This window comes from Schistocerca americana, chromosome 6, assembly GCF_021461395.2.
Source record: "Schistocerca americana isolate TAMUIC-IGC-003095 chromosome 6, iqSchAmer2.1, whole genome shotgun sequence".
Classification (NCBI taxonomy): domain Eukaryota; kingdom Metazoa; phylum Arthropoda; class Insecta; order Orthoptera; family Acrididae; genus Schistocerca; species Schistocerca americana.
Window position 1 is genome coordinate 472,275,090 of NC_060124.1, and position 19,921 is coordinate 472,295,010.

Sequence of the window (19,921 nt, forward strand, 5' to 3'; positions counted from 1 at the left end):
ATTAGATATCCCGCTCGGATCTCTACAGCAGTACCAGCAGAGCTTGGAAAAACAAATGAGTTACGAAATGACGTGTAATTCACGATTCTGCCGCTAGGAGACTAGTAAGCAGCAATGGCTGACAATGGAAGACTGACGACACAGCAACGATCGGCAGTTCTGTTACTTTTTCATGAAACGAAAAACCTTGTTGTGACTCGAAGGCGTTTTCGACAACAGTTTCACACATGATGGGTTCCTTGCAAGAAGACCATCCACAGGTTGTGCGATAAATTTGTACAGGAAGGATCAGTATTGGCAGGGCCGGCCTTAGCCATCCAGGTGCCCCGGGCGAGTCGTCCAGTTGGCGCCCTTTATTGTATAAATAGCGAAGCTGGCAGTGCTTTGCAACATGGTATTTGACTGTTTTCTAGAAATCGTCTTAAGTGGTTAATGGCGTCATCTTATGATCATAAATTTGAGTATTTTATTTTTTTAAATGGAAATGAAATCCAAATAATCTGAAAGCCCGCCAAGACGCTCCATGTGAGTCTTGTATAGCCTGTGACGTCAGTCCAGCATGCTGCTGTCGCTGCCGTAACAGTCAGTATAGCAGTGATATATTGTTTGGGCATTCACGTTTTGGGAAATTGTCTAAAAATATTGCATAGTACTGCACTGTACATCTAAAAAAACTCCAGAAAATTGTTTTTGCGTGTTCCAAACAAAGAAAAGATGCGTTAAATGTGGTTGAAACAGGCTCGTATATCCCAAATATTTCTTTTCTTTTCTGAAGCACCCCTGTACTAAAGCGAACAAAACAAAAATTATTCAAATTGGTCAAGCCATTTCTTTGTTTAGGTGAGACTAACACACAACAATTGATTTTTATATATAGGAGGTAATATGTATAACGAAAAAACACTAATTTTGAATTGGGTAGCATATTTTTATTGAATTTAATATAACTGTAAGCCATAAACCTATATTTTCTGTCAGTCATCTGAACACAAAACATATTACACCTAATGAAAAACAATTACAAACGACTAAAATTTTACTTTTCTCGCTTTTCTGTCGGCAAAGTCTCTGATCAGATTAGCAAAGTCCAGGTTTTCTGCAACTTCATTTTCAATGGACAGTGAGGCCAAACTGGTTAGTCTTGTTTGAGACATTGTAGACCGCAAGTACGTTTTTATCAACTTCAGTTTGGAAAAACTGCGTTCGCCGCTTGCGACAGTCACTGGTATCGTTAGCAAAATACGTAAGGTTATCCAGATGTTGGGATATAACTCTTGAAGATTATGCTTTTTTATGAAGTTTAAGGCTTCAATAGGCGTTGCCTGGCTGTCTTCGAGATAGTGTTGCAGGCCTAAAATTTCGTCGCACAGCAAATTTCCATCAATATCTGACTTCATGTTGACAGTTAACTTTTATTGTAATTTAGAACAGCATTGTATTAGTTCTTCTTTATTTTGATTTTTTTTTAGTGTCAAACAAGAAACTCCACGTCGCAGAAAATTCTTGCATCTGTTCAAATCTTTCTTTCATGGATATGTGCACGGTGTCCAACAGCGCATTGAAAAACTGTACTTTAAACTTCTTTTTTGGGTCAGTTATTTGATCATAAACAGCCTCTTCACCCGGCCTGCGTTTAATACGTCTTAATCGCATTTGTGGTTTAAATGATGGCTGCGTATCAAGATCCAAAGCCAGTTCAGTTGCTGTTACAATAGCTTGTTCGAAACCTGTTTGTCTATATGTTTCCAAATAAGAGCAACATTTGTCATGGATTCCCATAAACTCGACAAAGTTGATTGTGGGTGACTGACTTGCTTTACTCACAACGTTAATTTGAAACAGAAGATCATACCATGTCACGAGAGAAACAATGAAGCTGAAGTCTTTTAATTGTCCTCCTAGTGTTGTCGCTTCGTGTGACACCGCAGCATCGCTTTGTTCAGTAGCATCGGCCAAGGAAACCAAAGCGTCATGCATTTCGCATAATTGATAACGGACCGCTTTGACGCTATCAATTCGAGCTTCCCAGCGTGTGTCACTTACATTTTTCAGGGTGTATATCTTCAAATGGTCGGTCAAAATTTTCCATCTATTTAGCGATCCAGCAAATAGATTAAACATTTTTTGTAACATTCCGAACAGTGTCACGGATTTTACTGATGATTTTGCCGCATCACACAATACCAAATTATAACTATGGCATCCACATGGCACAGAAAAAGCTAGTGGATTTAACTTCTTAATTCTGTTCTGGACGCCTTTATTTTTCCCCTTCACGTTCGCGCCGTTATCGCAGCCCTGTCCTCTGCAGTCATTAATGTTAAGGTCAAGATCACTCAATGTTTTTAAAATGCTTTCTGTGAGACCTTCACCGGTTGTATCATCTATTTGCAGAAAATGAGATGAAATGTTCTTTTACATTTGCGCCATCCTCTGTTATGTCGGCGCATCTTAAAGTTATCGAAAGTTGTACTTTGTGGCTTATATCTGGAGTACAGTCAGCTATGATTCCATAATACTTTGAACCCTTTATGCGGGATACGATTGTAGACATAAGGTGCGATGCCCTGAGTTCTATTAATTCATTTTGTATATTTTTGCCGCAATAATGGTCAGCCAAATCACCACTCAATGCCAGTCTGACGTGCTGTTCCATGATTGGATCAAACTTTGCCAATAACTGTAGAAGACCTAAGAATTTTCCATTATTTGGGGTAAATAATTTATCTGATAACCCTCTGAATGCCGTATTATTTTCAGCCAAATACAAAGTAATGTGCATCAATCTTTGAAGCACATTGCTCCATCGTAAACTTTCTTTAGAAATTTGCTTTTGTTCTTCCTTGTCAATAGTTAATCCAGCTTTAAACCTGATTTCAGCTTCAGTCCATTGAGTAAATGCTTTTTTGTGGTTAGGACTATTTTCATGCAGTTTCAGAGCTTCACTTAAATGTTTCCAATTTCTGAAACCCACAGTGGTAGTCAAATTAGTAGTTGACTTTAAATCAAACAGTCGACAACAAAAGCAAAAGACACAGTCGTTTGATACAGAATAAATTAGCCACCGTCGTCTGATAGTTTCTTCGTTTGATAGTTTTCTTGTGTAATGAGTTGAAGAGAAATGACGCCCATTTCCATCTTTTGGAAAGTTATTTAGACATACTTGTGAGGGTCCACATATTATAATGCGATCTATATCTCTAGCATTAAGTACTTTTGGCCATGTACCTACATCAGAAACATTGTATTCTTTTATTGCAAGAACGTTGATACTTTCATCGACCACAGATGTCATATGTTGATTTTGACTTGGAGAAATATCAGAGGATTCATGCAAAGATGTACTGCGCTGGTCAATTTGATCACCTTCAATAGGTGATTGTATATTTTTTGTGTACAACTGTTCAGTCTGAAGAAATATTTGCTGATACATGGACTTTTGATTCAATATCTGAAGTATTTGCCTTAGAATTTCCTTTAAGGTACTTATAAATATTCATATGCTTTTTAGTTTCTTCAAGAACTTTTTCTTTTTCAGCTTTTCTTTTCCGATTTTCTGAACCAGAAAGCTTTTTTTTAATCACTTCCTTCTCTTCTGGCATGATTTAATAATTTGACAAATTATTGCTTGGACACTACTCTATTTCGCGACCACAATATTCGATCTATAACAAATAAAGAAATTCACCTATCAGTAGACGTAACTAGAAAAAAAACCTGAACTGAAAGATAAAAATGTTTTTCGAACTTAAAAGAAAATTAAAATGTTGACACAGTCACGACACTCGTTTCACTCACAATTATTCAGCCACGAAAACATGACCGCTGCCTCCGACTCTTACTGATAATTACTGTCATGCGGGTGCAAATCGTAGCGCTGCCAACATATGCAGTCTAACAAACATTGTGTGGCGCTGTATTATTTCAGTACGTTAGGGGAGAATTCTCTATGAATGAAGTGCACGCATTGCATGATCTATTAATTAATGTACGTAAGTCATTAAGTCACAAATATTCGATATAAATACATTCGTATTAATTAAATCATAATGTAATGTATATTTCACAGTCTGTATTTTCTTTTATTTGGAGCGACAGGTAGTTTCTGTTGTGAACGAGAGATGGTGCGGCTGCATGGGCTCTTCCTTGTTGCAGTTCTTGAAGCAAATAAGAGAGGCGCTTTGGTAGAGCCCGTGCTAGCCTGCGTCAAACATGGATGGTTGCAGACAATACGAAGATTGCATTCAGCATGATTTCTCTTCTGCTACCCCGAATTCATCGCGCATTCGTGAGATTAGTGACGTATGTTGAATGAGACTGAATAATATTTTAGTTTCGCAAAATGGGTGATTGTAAATTGGATTTTTTTTTTTTTTTTTTTTTTTTTTTTTTTACATGCGTTTAGTACGTGGCGCCCCTTGGGCCCCGGCGCCCTGGGCGACCGCCCGAGTCGCCCCACCCTAAAGCCGGCGCTGAGTATTGGAAGCGAAGCGACCTCGGCCTAGGACTGTTCGCCGGAGAATATTGGAGCGGTACGAGTTGCTGTACAGAGAAGTCCCGGGAAATTGTGTAGAAAGGCAGCAGTGCAGCTGAGAATATCCAGACGCTCCGTTCAACGCATTCTTAAAAGTGACCTCCATATGTACCCATACAAGATGACCTGTGCACAGAAGCTCACTGAAGAATACAAGCAGCAGAGACTACTGTTTGCTCAGTGGACGGAGGATAGGGAAGAAACTCTCAACAACGTATGGTTTTAAGACGAGGCTCATTTTCATTTAGACGATGTGGCTAATAAAATGTACGCTTTTGGGCCACTGAAAACCCACAAGTGCTTCATGAACGACAACATTATGCTCCGAGGATTACAGTGTGGGCAGCAATTTCCAGTCACGGACTTGTTGGACCCTTTTTCTTTGAAGAAACTCTGACCAGCGAGCGTTATTAGAGCATGCTTCGCAATAGCTTCATTCCACAGCTTCTTGCTACTGCCTTGCCCTTCAACACACAGTGGTTCATGAAAGATGGAGCAAGGCCACATACTGAAAACACTGTGTTGGCGTTTTTACACGAGCATTTCGACATGCGGATCATTTCACTCGGTTTTCCAGGTCGCTTCAATGACGGTCAAAATTGGCCCCCAAATAGTCCAGACCTCAATCCATGTAATTTTTTTCTTTGGGGGGGGGGGGGGGGGGGGTACCTAAAGGAAAAAAATTTCCCGAAACGTCCACGTGATGTAATGGAGCTCAGAAGACTTATTCTTCAAGCTTGCAGTGAAATTACGGAAGACATGTGCCGTAGGGTAATAACTAACTTCAGTGTTCGTTTGAAGGAAGTTAGGAAACGAAATTGTGGACATATTGAGCATGTGTTGAGTTAGATCAAATCTCCATGTATGGCTCTTCATTGTAGTATATGTTCCTTTCAGATTGTATTGACAATGAAGTTTATATTAAAAAACAAAATGGTAACGCATTTCGTGCGCCACCCTGTAGAATTGTCTTCAGTGATGAGTCATACTTTGAACTGAGCCTCGATGGCCAGCGACGACATGTCTGGAGACCCCACCAACAGCGGTAGCTTGCCGGCCTGATTGTCGCCCGACGTACGGTCTGACAATCAGGACTGGTGGTGTGGGGGTCCCATTTCTTGTTTGTCATCCGCGGCAAGGTAACATCATAGCGGTACGTCAACGATACTCTACGCCCCGTTTTGTCACTCACCATTGCAAGCCAGCCTGGGCTTACATTTCAGCAAGACGATGGCCGCCCATACACGGCGAGAACGAGTGCATTGAGCTAGAGATCAATATAGCTAACGGCATTTCGTTGAAGGACAGCTAAGTGTTTCTTAAAGTAGAACGTTGTGACGTCCTTGAAAGAAAGGCTACTTCTGTTAATGAATAAGCAGCATTCAGGAAGGGAAAAAAAGCAGTGTCAAACACAGCTCAGTGTTCTCACAATAAATATTGCAGGCAAATGCAGATAAACTAGATTTCAAAAAATGTTGTACGATGTACCATCTCGTCGCGAGTAACCAAGGTGCAATCATCTTCACAGATACGTGATTGTCTCCACAAAATTTTGACTAAAGCAACTCGCAAACCATCTCTGCATAGTAGTTTTCTGCATGGGAATTGCACCAGTTCAGGACGGTGGTCTCGATTGGCCAGTTCGACTGTTGTCCAGAAGTCTTTGTTTAATCTGCATAGAGTCCTGTATAGTCGCAGGGTGCGAGGTGGGCAGTGTGGGTTAGGAGTTGGAAAGCTTCCTAACGGAAATGCCGAGTCCAATCTCTGGTACAGTCAGCGGTATCTGTACGCTCATTGTAGAGTACGATGATCCTACACCGATTTCCGACCTCGACTTCGGGAGACACACTCGTTCCCTCCACATTCTTTGTCCTTTGAGTTGTCCTGCAAGCATTTTCGGTACTTGCCTAGCGCCGAGTACAGTTTGACAGTTGTGTAAATAGTAGCACATTTTCCATGAGGAAATTCAGCGGAGAGACCATCAGTTTTCGGTCTGCTTGTGATAAGACTGTTTAAAAAGCTTCCATTCATGCATTTTACTCTTGGCGTATCACGCTTCCGCATTAATCTGAGCAGCTGTACATCATTTTGTGTCCATCTGCATACGTGAATGGTAAACGCGTGTGGCTGCCATTCGGAGGACCCGGCTTCAATTCCCAGTGTCGCCGTGGAGTTTTTTTTCTTGGTGGCAGGACTGGAACGTAGTCTCCTCGGCATCATGATGTCAATCGAGAGGATAATTTAATGAGAAGTAGCGGCACGAAGGTCTGAAAAGGCGACAAAATACCGGGAGAGCGACGTGCTTGATCCCGTGAGCCTCCATGATCCGAATCTACATCCATACTCCGCAAGCCACCTGACGGTGTGTGGCGGAGGGTACCTTGAGTACCTCTATCGGTTCTCCCTTCTATTCTAGTCTCGTATTGTTCGTGGAAAGAAGGATTGTCGGTATGATTCTGTGTGGGCTCTAATTTCTCCGATTTTATCCTCATGGTCTCTTCGCGAGATATACGTAGGAGGGAGCAATATCCTGCTTGGCTCTTCGGTGAAGGTATGTTCTCGAAACTTTAACAAAAGCCCGTACCGAGCTACTGAGCGTCTCTCCTGCAGAGTCTTCCACTGGAGTTTAACTGTCATCTCCGTAACGCTTTCGCGATTGCTAGATGATCCTGTAACGAAGGGCGCTGCTCTCCGTTGGATCTTCTCTCTCTCTTCTATCAACTCTATCGCTTTACCGACGATTAATTTTATATGGTCATTCCATTTTAAATCACTCCTAATGCGTACTCCCAGATAATTTATGGAATTAACTGCTTCCAGTTGCTGACCTGCTATATTGTAGCTAAATGATAAAGGATCTTTCTTTCTGTGTATTCGCAGCACCTTACACTTGTCTGCATTGAGATTCAATTGCCATTCCCTGCACCACCCGTCAATTCGCTGCAGATCCATTGTTAAAACCTCTCGATATACCACAGCATCATCCGCAAAAAGCCTCAGTGAACTTCCGATGTCATCCACAAGGTCATTTATGTATATTGTGAATAGCAACGGTCCTACGACATTCCCCTGCGGCACACCTGAAAGCACTCTTACTTCGCAAGACTTCTCTCCATCTGTTATCTAGGAACTCTTCAATCGAATCACACAATTGTTCTGATAGTCCATATGCTCTTACTTTGCTCATTAAACGACTGTGGGGAAATGTATCGAACGCCTTGCGGAAGTCAAGAAACACGGCATCTACCTGTGAACCCGCGTCTATGGCCCTCTAAGCCTCGTGGACGAATAGTGCGAGCTTGGTTTCACACGACTGTCTTTCTCGAAACCCATACTGATACCTACAGAGTAGATTTCTAGTCTCCAGAAAAGTCATTATACTCGAACATAATACGTGTTCCAAAATTCTACAACTGGTCGACGTCAGAGATATAGGTCTATAGTTCTGCACATCTGTTCGACGTCCCTTCTTGAAAACGGGCATATGGCAGTGGATGACATGACGGCTGGTCGACTTGGCGCGGTGCTCTGTCCCTGATCGTGGTAAACAGTCTGTACTACCGAATGAAAATAATTCCTGTCTGCTTCCAGAAGCACTTGTCAATACTTACTAACCCTAATGCGGTGGAGACATGCACGTGCTGTCTCCCTGAGAAGAGACGTAGCGTCGGGTGCCGGTGCCGGTGCTGGACCATTAGCCGCGGATGTCTGTTGGTGCTGGCCGGGCGCCTAGTCTAGCCGGCGCCAGAGGCTGCAGCGGCTTCGATCTGCCGCAGTGCGCGCTGGCGCATCGCCCTCTGCAGTAGCCTACATCAGCCTGCTGCCAGCTAGTGTACACCGACACACACTCATGTGTGCCGTACGTCAGTGCGAATAATTAATTGAGCTTATCTACACCGCCTCTTCACTAGCGACTATCGAACCGAATGAAACTTAATGCAGGCTGCCCGAAAATAATCCTCAGTCTTCCAAACAGAATATCTCTTTATTTAAAGCAGATAGAAACGAAGCGTTCTTGGTGTCCAATTAGCTGAGGTGATACATGCCCAAAATGACCACTTCCCACCGCATTATATCGTCGACAATAAATAAAATATATATGAGGATAGTAACTGTTCTCGAAAGAACAGATACCATTGATAACCGTGCAGCTTTTCTAGAATAAATCATAATTAGTTGAAACCCTCAGATGCCGACAGGTGTTGTTGATGTACCTCAATGGGGACAGCTGAAAATGTGTGCCCCGACTGGGACTCTAACTCGGGATCTCCTGCCTACATGGCAGACGCTCTACCCATTTTTTTTATTTAAATCTAATTTTGTTCGCATTTGTTCGTTGAATCTGCTCGTGGCGGACATCGTAAGACATCCATTTAAGTTCGTTGTCGATCGATTAACTCAGTTACTTTATTACAGAGGGCAGCTAACCCTCTGACCGAACACGCTGAGTTACCGTGCCGGCTCTGAGCCACCGAGGACACAGATGAATAGCGCGACTGCAGGGACTTATCCCTTGCACGCTTCCCGTGATACCCACATTCCCAACTGTCCACAATCTACATACGTCATGTACCTGATAGACTTTGCCCATCCACTCATTTCTCGCGCACACTAAAGTGACGATTCCCGTAAGAGTTAGAGAATGCTCACAGGTTGCCCGAACTCTTGAGTAATGAGTGGATGGGCAAATGTCTTAGGCACATTACGTGTGTAGATTGTGGACAGTTGGGAATGTGGGTCTCACGGGAAGCGTGCGAGGGATAAGTCCCTGCAGTCGCGCTATTCATCTGTGTCCTCGATGGCTCAAATGGATAGAGCGTCTGCCATGTAAGCAGGAGATCCCGGGTTCGAGTCCCGGTCGGGGCACACATTTTCATCTGTCCCCATCGAGGTATATCAACACCACCTGTCGCCAGCTGAGGGTTTCAACTAATTATCATTTATAAATTGAAATGGACCGGCGTATATGCTGGATTCGTCTTGATGCAGTAGTATCGCAGGCTTCCTCAATTTGCTCTGTTAGATCACAAAGTGCTTGTGGTTTTGCGGCGTACACTGTGTTTTTGACAGTACCTCAAAGATAGTCTTATGGGGTTAAATCAAGTGATCGAGCTAGATATTCCACAGCACTTCCTTTTTTTGCGCACCACCCTGTTGAAAGCAAAACTGTCGAAAGTGTTAGAACCTGGAGTTCTCATGTGCAACATTACTATAGTTCGGTTAAAATTACATTATAGTTGACACTTAGCGCGTTGGAGCCGGTTTCCTCCAATCAGAACGCTCAACGTCACGCCCGAACCGTCTGCCGTTGCCATACTGCCACAACAATTAGTTAGTTCACTTCAGCTTCCTTGTCCGGCTTTCGTTCTTGATGTATTTGAATCCTGAAAACACACACACACACACACACACACACACACACACACACACACATTTTCACACGTTCCATACACAGCGTTAACCAAACGTTACTGGACCCTTCCCCACAAGACACCATTCAGCGACATTTATACAATTACTATAACCACAGAGATCTGCTTACAGTAGACAAGCTTCGCACGACATTGCATGAAACATAATTTTTGAAAGCTGCCAGTTAATCGTTGTGACTGGGACGCCAGAGTCAAATACAGAAGCGTTTTCCGATGTAATGACCTAGCGTAGTGTAGAGCGTCCGCCGCTCTAATCTCATCAAATTCAGCTGTTTTTTATTTTTTAACTAATAAAAAGACTTCATCATTTTTATTCAATTACTTGATTTAAATGAATTTTTATTTCTAATTACTTCGCCGCTTCATTTTCATCATGGTATCGACTCTTTTATTTGCTGTAATTTTTTTCCTATCACTCGGTTTTCATTTGGAATCTGCTTGTTTCGCCTATAATTAGCAACAAAGTTCCAGCCAGAACTGCTCATCGTTTGGTAACGTTGCGTGCCGTGTAGCTAATATGAGGATAGTTTCACGTAACCAATGAGAGCCAAAAATGTTCGTCCTGAGTTTGCTCTTGGAGGTTAAACCTTAAACGCCGTGAACAGAGAGATCATGATTTTAGTTATGCCGCAGATTGTTGATCGCTGTTTTCTCGGATACAGTGCACATCACGATGTTGTGATTAGGTTAGGACGTGAGTTTAAATTTAGGATTACAAAATCCGTCTTCTGCTGCAGTTCAGTCATTGGTCATTTAAAATCAGCTGTTGACAGAGCATCTCCAATTTCCGTTATCTCCCGGCGGCCGCTTCCAACATTGTTCCGCGTTACCTAATAACAGTCATGTTTGAGTGTCTCCCACAACCTAGCGGTAGCCGGCAGCGGATGTGGCGATACTGTAGTGGCAAGTGACAGACGTCAGGTTATTTCAATCGGACTGGAGGTAAGAGTCACGTTTCACAGTACCACCAAAGAAATGCAGCCCTATTAACCATCGAGGCATACCACAACAGACGGATAATGCTGGTAAATCAACGTGCTTTTCTACATTTACGTGTGGATTTTCGTTAGCCCAGTATACACAGTTACGATGGTTAATTGTTCGGTTAAGTTTAAAAGTCGCTTCATTCGACCAAAGAATTAGATATTGGAAACGTCCATTTTCTTAACGCACGTTGAACAACCACTCACAAAATTTTCACCTATCGGTATCGTCCTCATACAGAGCATGGGAAAGTGTAAGAATGTAAGGCTTCCATATCTGAGTCCATACATGTCTGTGAAGGCTGGTTTTGCATATCCCAGTCTCACGGGAGCATTACCTCACTCTGACGGGAATTGTCTACACCCGACTAGCTCCATCAACACTTTCGATGTCTAACATCTCATTTTTCCTCTACGTCCCTTCACATCGTTCATGGTTTAATCTACTTCGAAATTCTCTAGATTTCTTACAATTGTTAACCGTGAAGTCGGTGGTGTTCGAAATTGAACTCACTCTTTTTCCATTCACATTTCAGCACCTGCTCCCGTTTCTTAAACCATAACGCAATGTTTATTTATCACAAAAACGTTTTCTGCTTTGGTTAGAGATTCAAAGAGTGTATATATTGATTTTTGGACTCCCTGTATTTGGAATGTTTACGCTACCAGTAATATATGATGCAACCTGCAATATACACTATGTGATCAAAAGTATCCGGAAACCCACAAAAACATACGGTTTCATATTAGGTGCATTGTGCTGCCATCTACTGCTAGGTAATCAACATCAGCTACCTCAGTAGTCATAAAACATCGTGAGAAAGCAGAATGGGGCGCTCCGCAGAACTCGCGGACTTCGAACGTGGTCAGGTGATTGGATGTCACTTGTTTCATACGTCATCATCCATCAGTCATTTAAGACTGATTATGCCTTTCAGCGTTCAGTCTGGAGCAAAGCCCCCTTATAAAATTCCTCTATGATTCCCTATTCAGTGCTAACATTGGTGCCTCTTCTGATGTTAAACCTATTACTTCAAAATCATTCTTAACCGAATCCAGGTACCTTCTCCTTGGTCTGCCCCGACTCCTCCTACCCTCTACTGCTGAACCCATGAGTCTCTTGGGTAACCTTGCTTCTCCCATGCGTGTAACATGACCCCACCATCTAAGCCTGTTCGTCCTGACTGCTACATCTATAGAGTTCATTCCCAGTTTTTCTTCGATTTCCTCATTGTGGACACCCTCCTGCCATTGTTCCCATCTACTAGTACCTGCAATCATCCTAGTTACTTTCATATCCGTAACCTCAACCTTATTGATAAGGTAACCTGAATCCACCCAGCTTTCGCTCCCATAGAACAAAGTTGGTCGAAAGATTGAACGGTGCACAGATAACTTAGTCTTGGTACTGACTTCCTTCTTGCAGAAAAGAGAAGATCATAGCTGAGCGCTCACTGCATTAGCTTTGCTACACCTCGCTTCCAGTTCTTTCACTATGTTGCCATCCTGTGAGAACATGCATCCTAAGTACTTGAAACCGTCCACCTGTTGTAACTTTGTTCCTCCTATGTGGCACTCAATCCGTTTATATCTCTTTCCCACTGACATTACTTTCGTTTTGGAGATGCTAACCTTCATACCATAGTCCTTACATTTCTGATCTAGCTCTGAAATATTACTTTGCAAACTTTCAATCGAATCTGCCATCACAACTAAGTCATCCGCATATGCAAGACTGCTTATTTTGTGTTCACATACATTAATCTCACCCAGCCAGTCTATTGTTTTCAACATATGATCCATAAATAATATGAACAACAGTGGAGACAGGTTGCAGCCTTGTCTTACCCCTGAAACTACTCTAAACCGTGAACTCAATTTACCGTCAACTCTAACTGCTGCCTGACTATCCATGTAAAGTCCTTTAATTGCTTGCAAAAGTTTCCATAATCTCGTAGAACAGACAATAACTTCCTCCTAGGAACCCGGTCATATGCCTTTCCTAGATCAATAAAGCATAGATACAATTCCCTGTTCCACTCATAACACTTCATTATTTGCCGTAAGCTAAAGATCTGGTCCTGACAACCTCTAAGAGGCCTAAACCCACACTGATTTTCATCCAATTTGTCCTCAACTAATACTCGCACTTTCCTTTCAACAATACCTGAGAATATTTTACCCACAACGCTGATCAAAGAGATACCTCTGTAGTTACAATCTTTTCTGTTTCCATGTTTAAAAATTGGTGTGATTACTACTTTTGTCCAGTCTGATGGAACCTTTCGCGACTCCCAGGCCATTTCAGTTATCCTGTGTAGCCATTTAAGACCTGACATTCCACTGTATTTGATGAGTTTCGACTTAATTTCATCCACCCCAGCAGCTTTATTGCACTGCAATCTATTGACCATTTTCTCCACTTCCTCAAATGTGATCCTATTTCCATCATACGTCTGTACGCCAAATTTCCACACTCCTGAACATCCCTCGGTCCACTGTTTCCGATTTGATAGTGAAGTGGAAACGTGAAGGGACACGTACAGCACAAAAGCGTACAGGCATACCTCGTTTGTTGACTGACAGAGACCGCCAACAATTGAAGGTCGTAATGTGTAATAGGAAAACATCTGTCTATCCAGACCATCACACAGGAATGCCAGACTGCATCAGGATCCACTGCAAGTACTATGACAGTTGGCGGGATGTGAGAAAACTTGGATTTCATGGTTGAGCGGCTGCTCATAAGCCACACATCACGCGGGTAAATGCCAAATCACGCCTCGCTTTGTGTAAGGAGCGTAAACATAGGACGATAGAACAGTGGAAAAACATTGTGTGGAGTGACGAATGGCGGTACACAATGTGGCGATCCGATGGCAGGATGTGGGTATGGCGAATGCCCGGTGAACGTCATTTGCCAGCGTTTGTAGTGCCAACATTAAAATTCGGAGGCGGTGGTGTTATTGTGTGGTCGTGTTTTTCGTGGAGGGAGTTTGCACCGCTTGTTGTTTTGCGTGGCACTATCACGGCACAGGCCTACATTGATGTTTTAAGCAACTTCTTGCTTCCCACTGTTAGAGAGTAATTAGGGGACGGCGATTGCGTCTTTCAACACGATCGAGCACCTGTTCATAATGCATGGTCTGTGGCGGAGTGGTTACACGACTATAACATCCCTGTAATGGACTGGCCTGCACAGAGTCCTGACCTGAATCCTTTAGAACACCGACTTCGTGCCAGGCCTCACTGACGGAGATAGATACCTCTCCTCAGTGCAGCACTCCGTGAAGAATGGGCTGCCATTCCCCAAGAAACCCTTCAGCACATGATTGAATGTGTGGCTGCGAGAGTGGAAGCTGTCACAAGGCTAAGTGTGGGCCAACACCGTATTGAATTCCAGCATTACCGATGGAGGGCACCACGAACATGTGATTTTCAGCTAGGTGTCCGGATACTTTTGATCTCATAGTGTTTCTGCTGTGCCTGCAGTTCCAAAATAACAGGTACAAGGTAATTGTGAAGCCATGTTGAGATCCCCTATCTGCAATCTGCTCCGAATAAAGAGAGAGAGGAAAAAGCTGTGCCGCCTCCAAATATATTTGCAATCTTTTCATACCTGTACGAAGGGTAGATATCCAAAGTCTTAAAAGGTGCATTACCAAAAAATCTATCAAGACAATAAATAGAACTCAACGAGAATTCTAAGAATTTTTTCAGCCGCAAACTTTTCTAAATTTCGCGAGTGAGCCCTAAATGTTGCACAGTGGGAAGATACTGGACTCGTACTCGGGAGGGCGACTGTTCAGATCTCCGCCCGACTGTCCAGCGTTAGGTTTCCTTCGATTTCCCGAAACTGCTAAAGACATGGGGACACGGCCGATAGTTCTTCCTCTAATCAGTTCGAGCTCCGTGTGAAAGGATCTCTCCGTGGACGCGACGATAAAGTCTGCACCTACTTTCGTAAATGCATAGTTGAAACAAGCTCCTCACTTAAGATGGTGTGAAATAACCTTAATATTTTAAATTTATGCAGAACAATTTAGACCTTGGGTCCCGAATACACCGTCCGTGAAAAAATTTCGGAGACTGAGTTTATCCCTGACGTATGAGCGAAGTCAGCGCAGTAGCTACGGAGGCAGCTTGAACTAACAACAGCTGTAGACAACAGGTGATGTCCATTCGCGAATCAGCTGAGAGCAGGCAGTGTTTATTATTGGACATGCGGCGCTAGCGTACCAACGTTGTTTCAAATCCGATATACACCTCCAAATCAAGTGTTAGACATTCGCCAGAATATTTTGAAGAAGGATGAAGTGTTTCCTGCACATCTTGACACCCGAACAAGATCGCAGCTCAATTGAAATGCAATTATTTTCTGGAAAAAATCACGATGACAAGATACTGACTGCTTTCAGTACCTACCTACCTAAAAAAAAAATTGAGGAGATTGATTCACATGAAAGGTCACTGATTTGACAATATAAGAAATTCAGGCCGGTGTTACGTGCGAATTAAACGTCATGCCAAAGGACTAAAACACCTGAAGCATTGAAGCCACAGTGTTAACGTTTCTGTGTTTATTAATCCATTATCGAAACCTATTGGACTAACTGTATGTAAAGATTAAAAGTTCCTATCGTTCATTTAAGTACCACTTAATTGTAGTAATTGATGTGCAAAGGTATTTTCTTTGAGTTAATTGGAACTGAATCTCTGTGATTTGATAACGGAAAACGTCGTATTCTGTTGTATATGATTTAGGGTTTTTCAGAGTTCCATTTCATTTACCTGTGTCAACAAACGCTTAACAGCATTTGAACTAACGGTATTCGACCCCCTTTCGCCTCAAGTAGGAGAATATTACCTTCAACGTGTACTCTGTTGATCAGTGCTTTTCGATAAATAAGATAAGCTTGAAGTACGCTTTGCGATGAAATAATGCAGATGGTTGTGAATTTTCTTGAGTAGCGTATCGCCATGGTCTTAAAAATTCAGTTTTCTAGGCTTTGGTAGCTATTATGGACGGGACTTGCTTTTGAATGAGTAATCGTCATTACCTTCCTCAGAGACTGCTCAGCGGAATCAATCTTGGATGTCTGTACACACAATGGTTTCCAGGCTCCGTGCATGTTTGCATCGTGTCAGATCGACGGTTTCAGCCTTCAGCGCGACAACCCTTACCACCTTCTTAAGGTCTGGCGCTAGCAAATTCGTACCAGTTATGTACAAGCGATGGTGCAAAATGGTGGCCGCAAAACCGATCTAATACTACCTAGCATTCTTTTTCGAACAAGTGCAGCTCCCGTTCTTCTTGAGTAAGACGTATTAAACCGCTGCGCATTGGTTGGCGCGTAAATTCGTCGTGGATTACTGACTGCTAAGTTCTTCCACATCTGTATCGTCACAGGACGTCTTCTGGTCGCCGCTGTTTTCCACTCGTGAATCATTGCAGCGTCTTTGTATTGTGGATGTCTGTATTGATTACGGATGGCGCAATTTCGCGTGAAGTATCAATTGCAAAGTCGGAGTGATATGGGCGTCTCTGCGAATCGGCTGATAAATTTTATCTGTCTGTTCTCCGTACGCCAGCTCAAGAGACGATAAGATCATCCTAGTATTAATAAGGTCGTAAGGCAATATAGGCAAGGACACCCAGAGGGATTGTTCAGTCCTTTAAGAGGAAAACTATTTCGTACTCCGCGCTTGTCAATTCTTTCCGACGATGAACGATATTGTTGCTATTTTCAAGAACATGTCATGGTCGATAGAAGATTCGCAAGTACTTACTTTGCCCCGTTAATTCGTATTAATTAGCTACATTTACGCTAATGGAATCGTAGCATTAATTTTTTGAAATTTTTTGCCCCAAAAGAATTTTTATAAACTGAGTCTATGCGTATTTATAGTTTGGGCGAGTGCAGGTCTGTTCTGTTGATCGGCTAGTTTTATCTCGTCTACTTTGCCTCATTGCAGTCAGGCAATGAATTTTCATGGATGAAAGTAGCGGCCATTAGCATGTAATGCAACAGTCTTATGGATGGTGCAAGGGGACGACGAAAGATTCGTCCCCAGTCTTTGCGAAGATGAATTAGCGTAAAGAGACTGCTGCCGGCGGACACTGAATTTTTCGACATCCTTCAAGAAAAATTTTAAATCCAGAGCACGGTGAGCAGTTCCACCATAACATCCAATCAAGCTATGCTACAGCAGATGACAGTGCTCACTATATAACCAAGTATTTCCATTTCAGGAATTTCTTCCTCATCTGCACGCAGCCCAAATGTTTGTGTGCTTCAGTGAGTCAGTACAGTGGAAGAAAGGAGAAACTTGAATAGTACCTATGTGCTGCCGTATGGGAGGTGGTGAAGTACACCAAAGTACTAACAACCCGGTGTATGCCCAAGTTCGTGTGGGGTAGATATGTGGTGCATACCACTTGGTTGCGTCTTCGATGCACAGCCTTTCAGATGATTGTACGAGAAACTAGTTTATTTTTTTGGTCGCTAAGGTGCTTAAATGCTGCACTCTGCCAGACGAGTTTACCTTGTCGATAAAGTAAGACTTTGCGGTAACATGGGAAGAAACAATCAGTTCAGTGCTAGCGCGTCGCGATAGTCTAGAGGCAAGGCAGAGGTTTCTTACGAGCTTTTCTTTACCTACAAGAAAGCGAAGTCAGTCAATAACGCCACAGAGAATATGCAGTTACACGATTATTGCAACTGTCACACAGCTGTGTTAAGCGCTTTTTAGTGAGCTACATGGATATTAGGGAAACGACAAACCAATTACCAAAATTGAGCCCGACAGCCCCAACAAATTTCGGTGATTCTTCTGCACTTCAAGAAAACTAGTGCCTAAAAGCTGCAGAACTGATTTTCGTATGGGTCCCCTGACGAGCATTTGCTACGTATTGGCCTTCCAAGACTGGCAAAGCAATGATCTGCGAGTGGTGCTGCAACTTATAAATAAAAAAATACTAAATTGTCAGACAATTGCATTGTTTTTAGCAGACTGGGTTTCTATTGAGGAGGATGGAAGCTTTAATCTTGGCCGGCCGCGGTGGTCTAGCGGTTCTAGGCGCTCAGTCAGGAGCCACGCGACTGCTACGGTCGCAGGTTCGAATCCTGCCTCGGGCATGGATGTGTGTGATGTCCTTAGGTTAGTTAGGTTTAAGTAGTTCTAAGTTCTAGGGGACTGATGCCCATAGATGTTAAGTCCCATAGTGCTCAGAGCCATTTGAGCTTTAATCTCCATACGGCCATCCTGATTAAGCTTTACCGTGGTTTCCCCAAACTTAGTGACTGAATAGTTGTCACTATAAGGGCATGGTAGATTAACTGCACCGTCGTTGTCAAGCTATACCTTTAACTCAGTAATGCTTATTTATATGAATTTTTCTTCTGAAACTGCAATACCATGTTATAGTCGGTATCCTTGTAAAATAACCAAGGGACTGAGACTACTACTATTAGTACTACGTTTTCGACGCGGTTTACTGCATTCCGGCAAGTCTGTCTACGAGCACATACACGGCATCCATTTTCACCGAGTTAGGTGGTGGAGTGGTAAACACACTCGATCCTCGTTGGGAGGAACGGGATATGAATACCCGACCGCCCATCCGAATTAGGGTTTGTCGTGGTCGCCCTGTGTCGATGACAGTGGATGCTGCAATGTTCCCATTTCAAAAGGAAAGGGCCGATTTCCTTCCACAGCTTGTGGTCCGTCTCTTAATGACCACATCATCGAGAAGCTAATAAAAGCTAATCTTTCTTTTATTTTACGTGCATTTACAGCACAAGTTTCTAGTAACCTAACCATTCGCAGAAGTTGTTAGTGATATATGTATTACAGAAACACAAACGTTGCTTGGGCGATTCACAACACCCAGTTTTGCTGTCTTGACCTCACCAGTTTAAGAAATCAGACTGCTTTTTAGCGGGGCCTCCACTTTGAATGTCTGCCTTCCACGATGTGCTGTTAATGCTCTAGCATACAGGAGAAAGGTCCCACTGTTCCAATTTCGCCTCACGAAAGAGAACGGTTTCACCGCCTTTTAGGGCATTTCCCGTACAACAACGTGGCACACAAGGAAGTGAAGTGCCGACTGCAGAGACTAGCTTTCACGCCGTCCCTGCCATCAGCAGCCGTGTCTGATTCTCTTCCCGGCTGAGCAAGCACAGAGGCTGTGCTGCTCGGGTGGAACGATGGCAGTTCTCCTCAAGAACAGCAGTCATCCGGTATTGGTGCAGCTAGAAGTATTTTTCTCAGGCCTTATTACTGCATTCATTTGTAAGACTAGACCAGAGAAGTGGACATCAGTTTTTAGCGCACGACCAGAAACAGAGGAGAAATATGCGTCACAGTATTAAGACGCTTAAAGAGAGGAGTGTATGATTCGTGCGTCGTCTGCCCCCACCTCCGCCCTTTCTCCTCGTGAAAAACAGTTCCATTTACCACCTAGGTGTTAGACAGTCACTATTGCACAGTCAGCTGCTTTCGACGATGTGCTATTTTCAACTGCTGCTCTTATCATCGTAATTTAACAGCCACTGTATGTGGATGTATACAAATCCACACCTGTCATTTATAGACACCACGAGGCCCTTGCGAAACTTTGGACTTCTGCAGTGCCATGCACATTATTTTTAACGAAATCCTTTACAGAACATTAAAATACCTTAGCCTGAACGATATTTGACGTTAATACGTAATCTTCGTGTACCTTTTCATTTTCTTTAATGGATACAGAAAAGTTAGTTTAGTTTACCTTGAAAAGGCTACGTACAATTGTCCTTGGGTAAAGACGGGACATGATAAATAGAATGCTGCTCTTTGAAGCGTTTGTCCCTGCGACTTCTTCATAGTGATAGCAAATGCAGCGAAATTCAGTGTTTCACTTAGTCACGTTCAAGCAGCTTTCACAAGTGAGCGAGTTGTCGACAGTGGATTGTGGCCGCCATGTTGGC

The 19,921-nt window shown here is 43.0% G+C and overlaps 1 protein-coding gene and 1 non-coding gene across 3 annotated transcripts in view; both read left to right on the forward strand.

The window, feature by feature from the left end:
- LOC124620374 (reticulon-1-like) overlaps positions 1-19,921 on the forward strand; it is a 387,596-nt gene that overhangs the window by 226,893 nt on the left and 140,782 nt on the right. The gene's annotated exons all lie outside the window — the stretch shown is intronic.
- Positions 9,327-9,400, forward strand: Trnat-ugu. Its single transcript has one exon. It is a non-coding gene; the product is annotated as a tRNA-Thr (tRNA).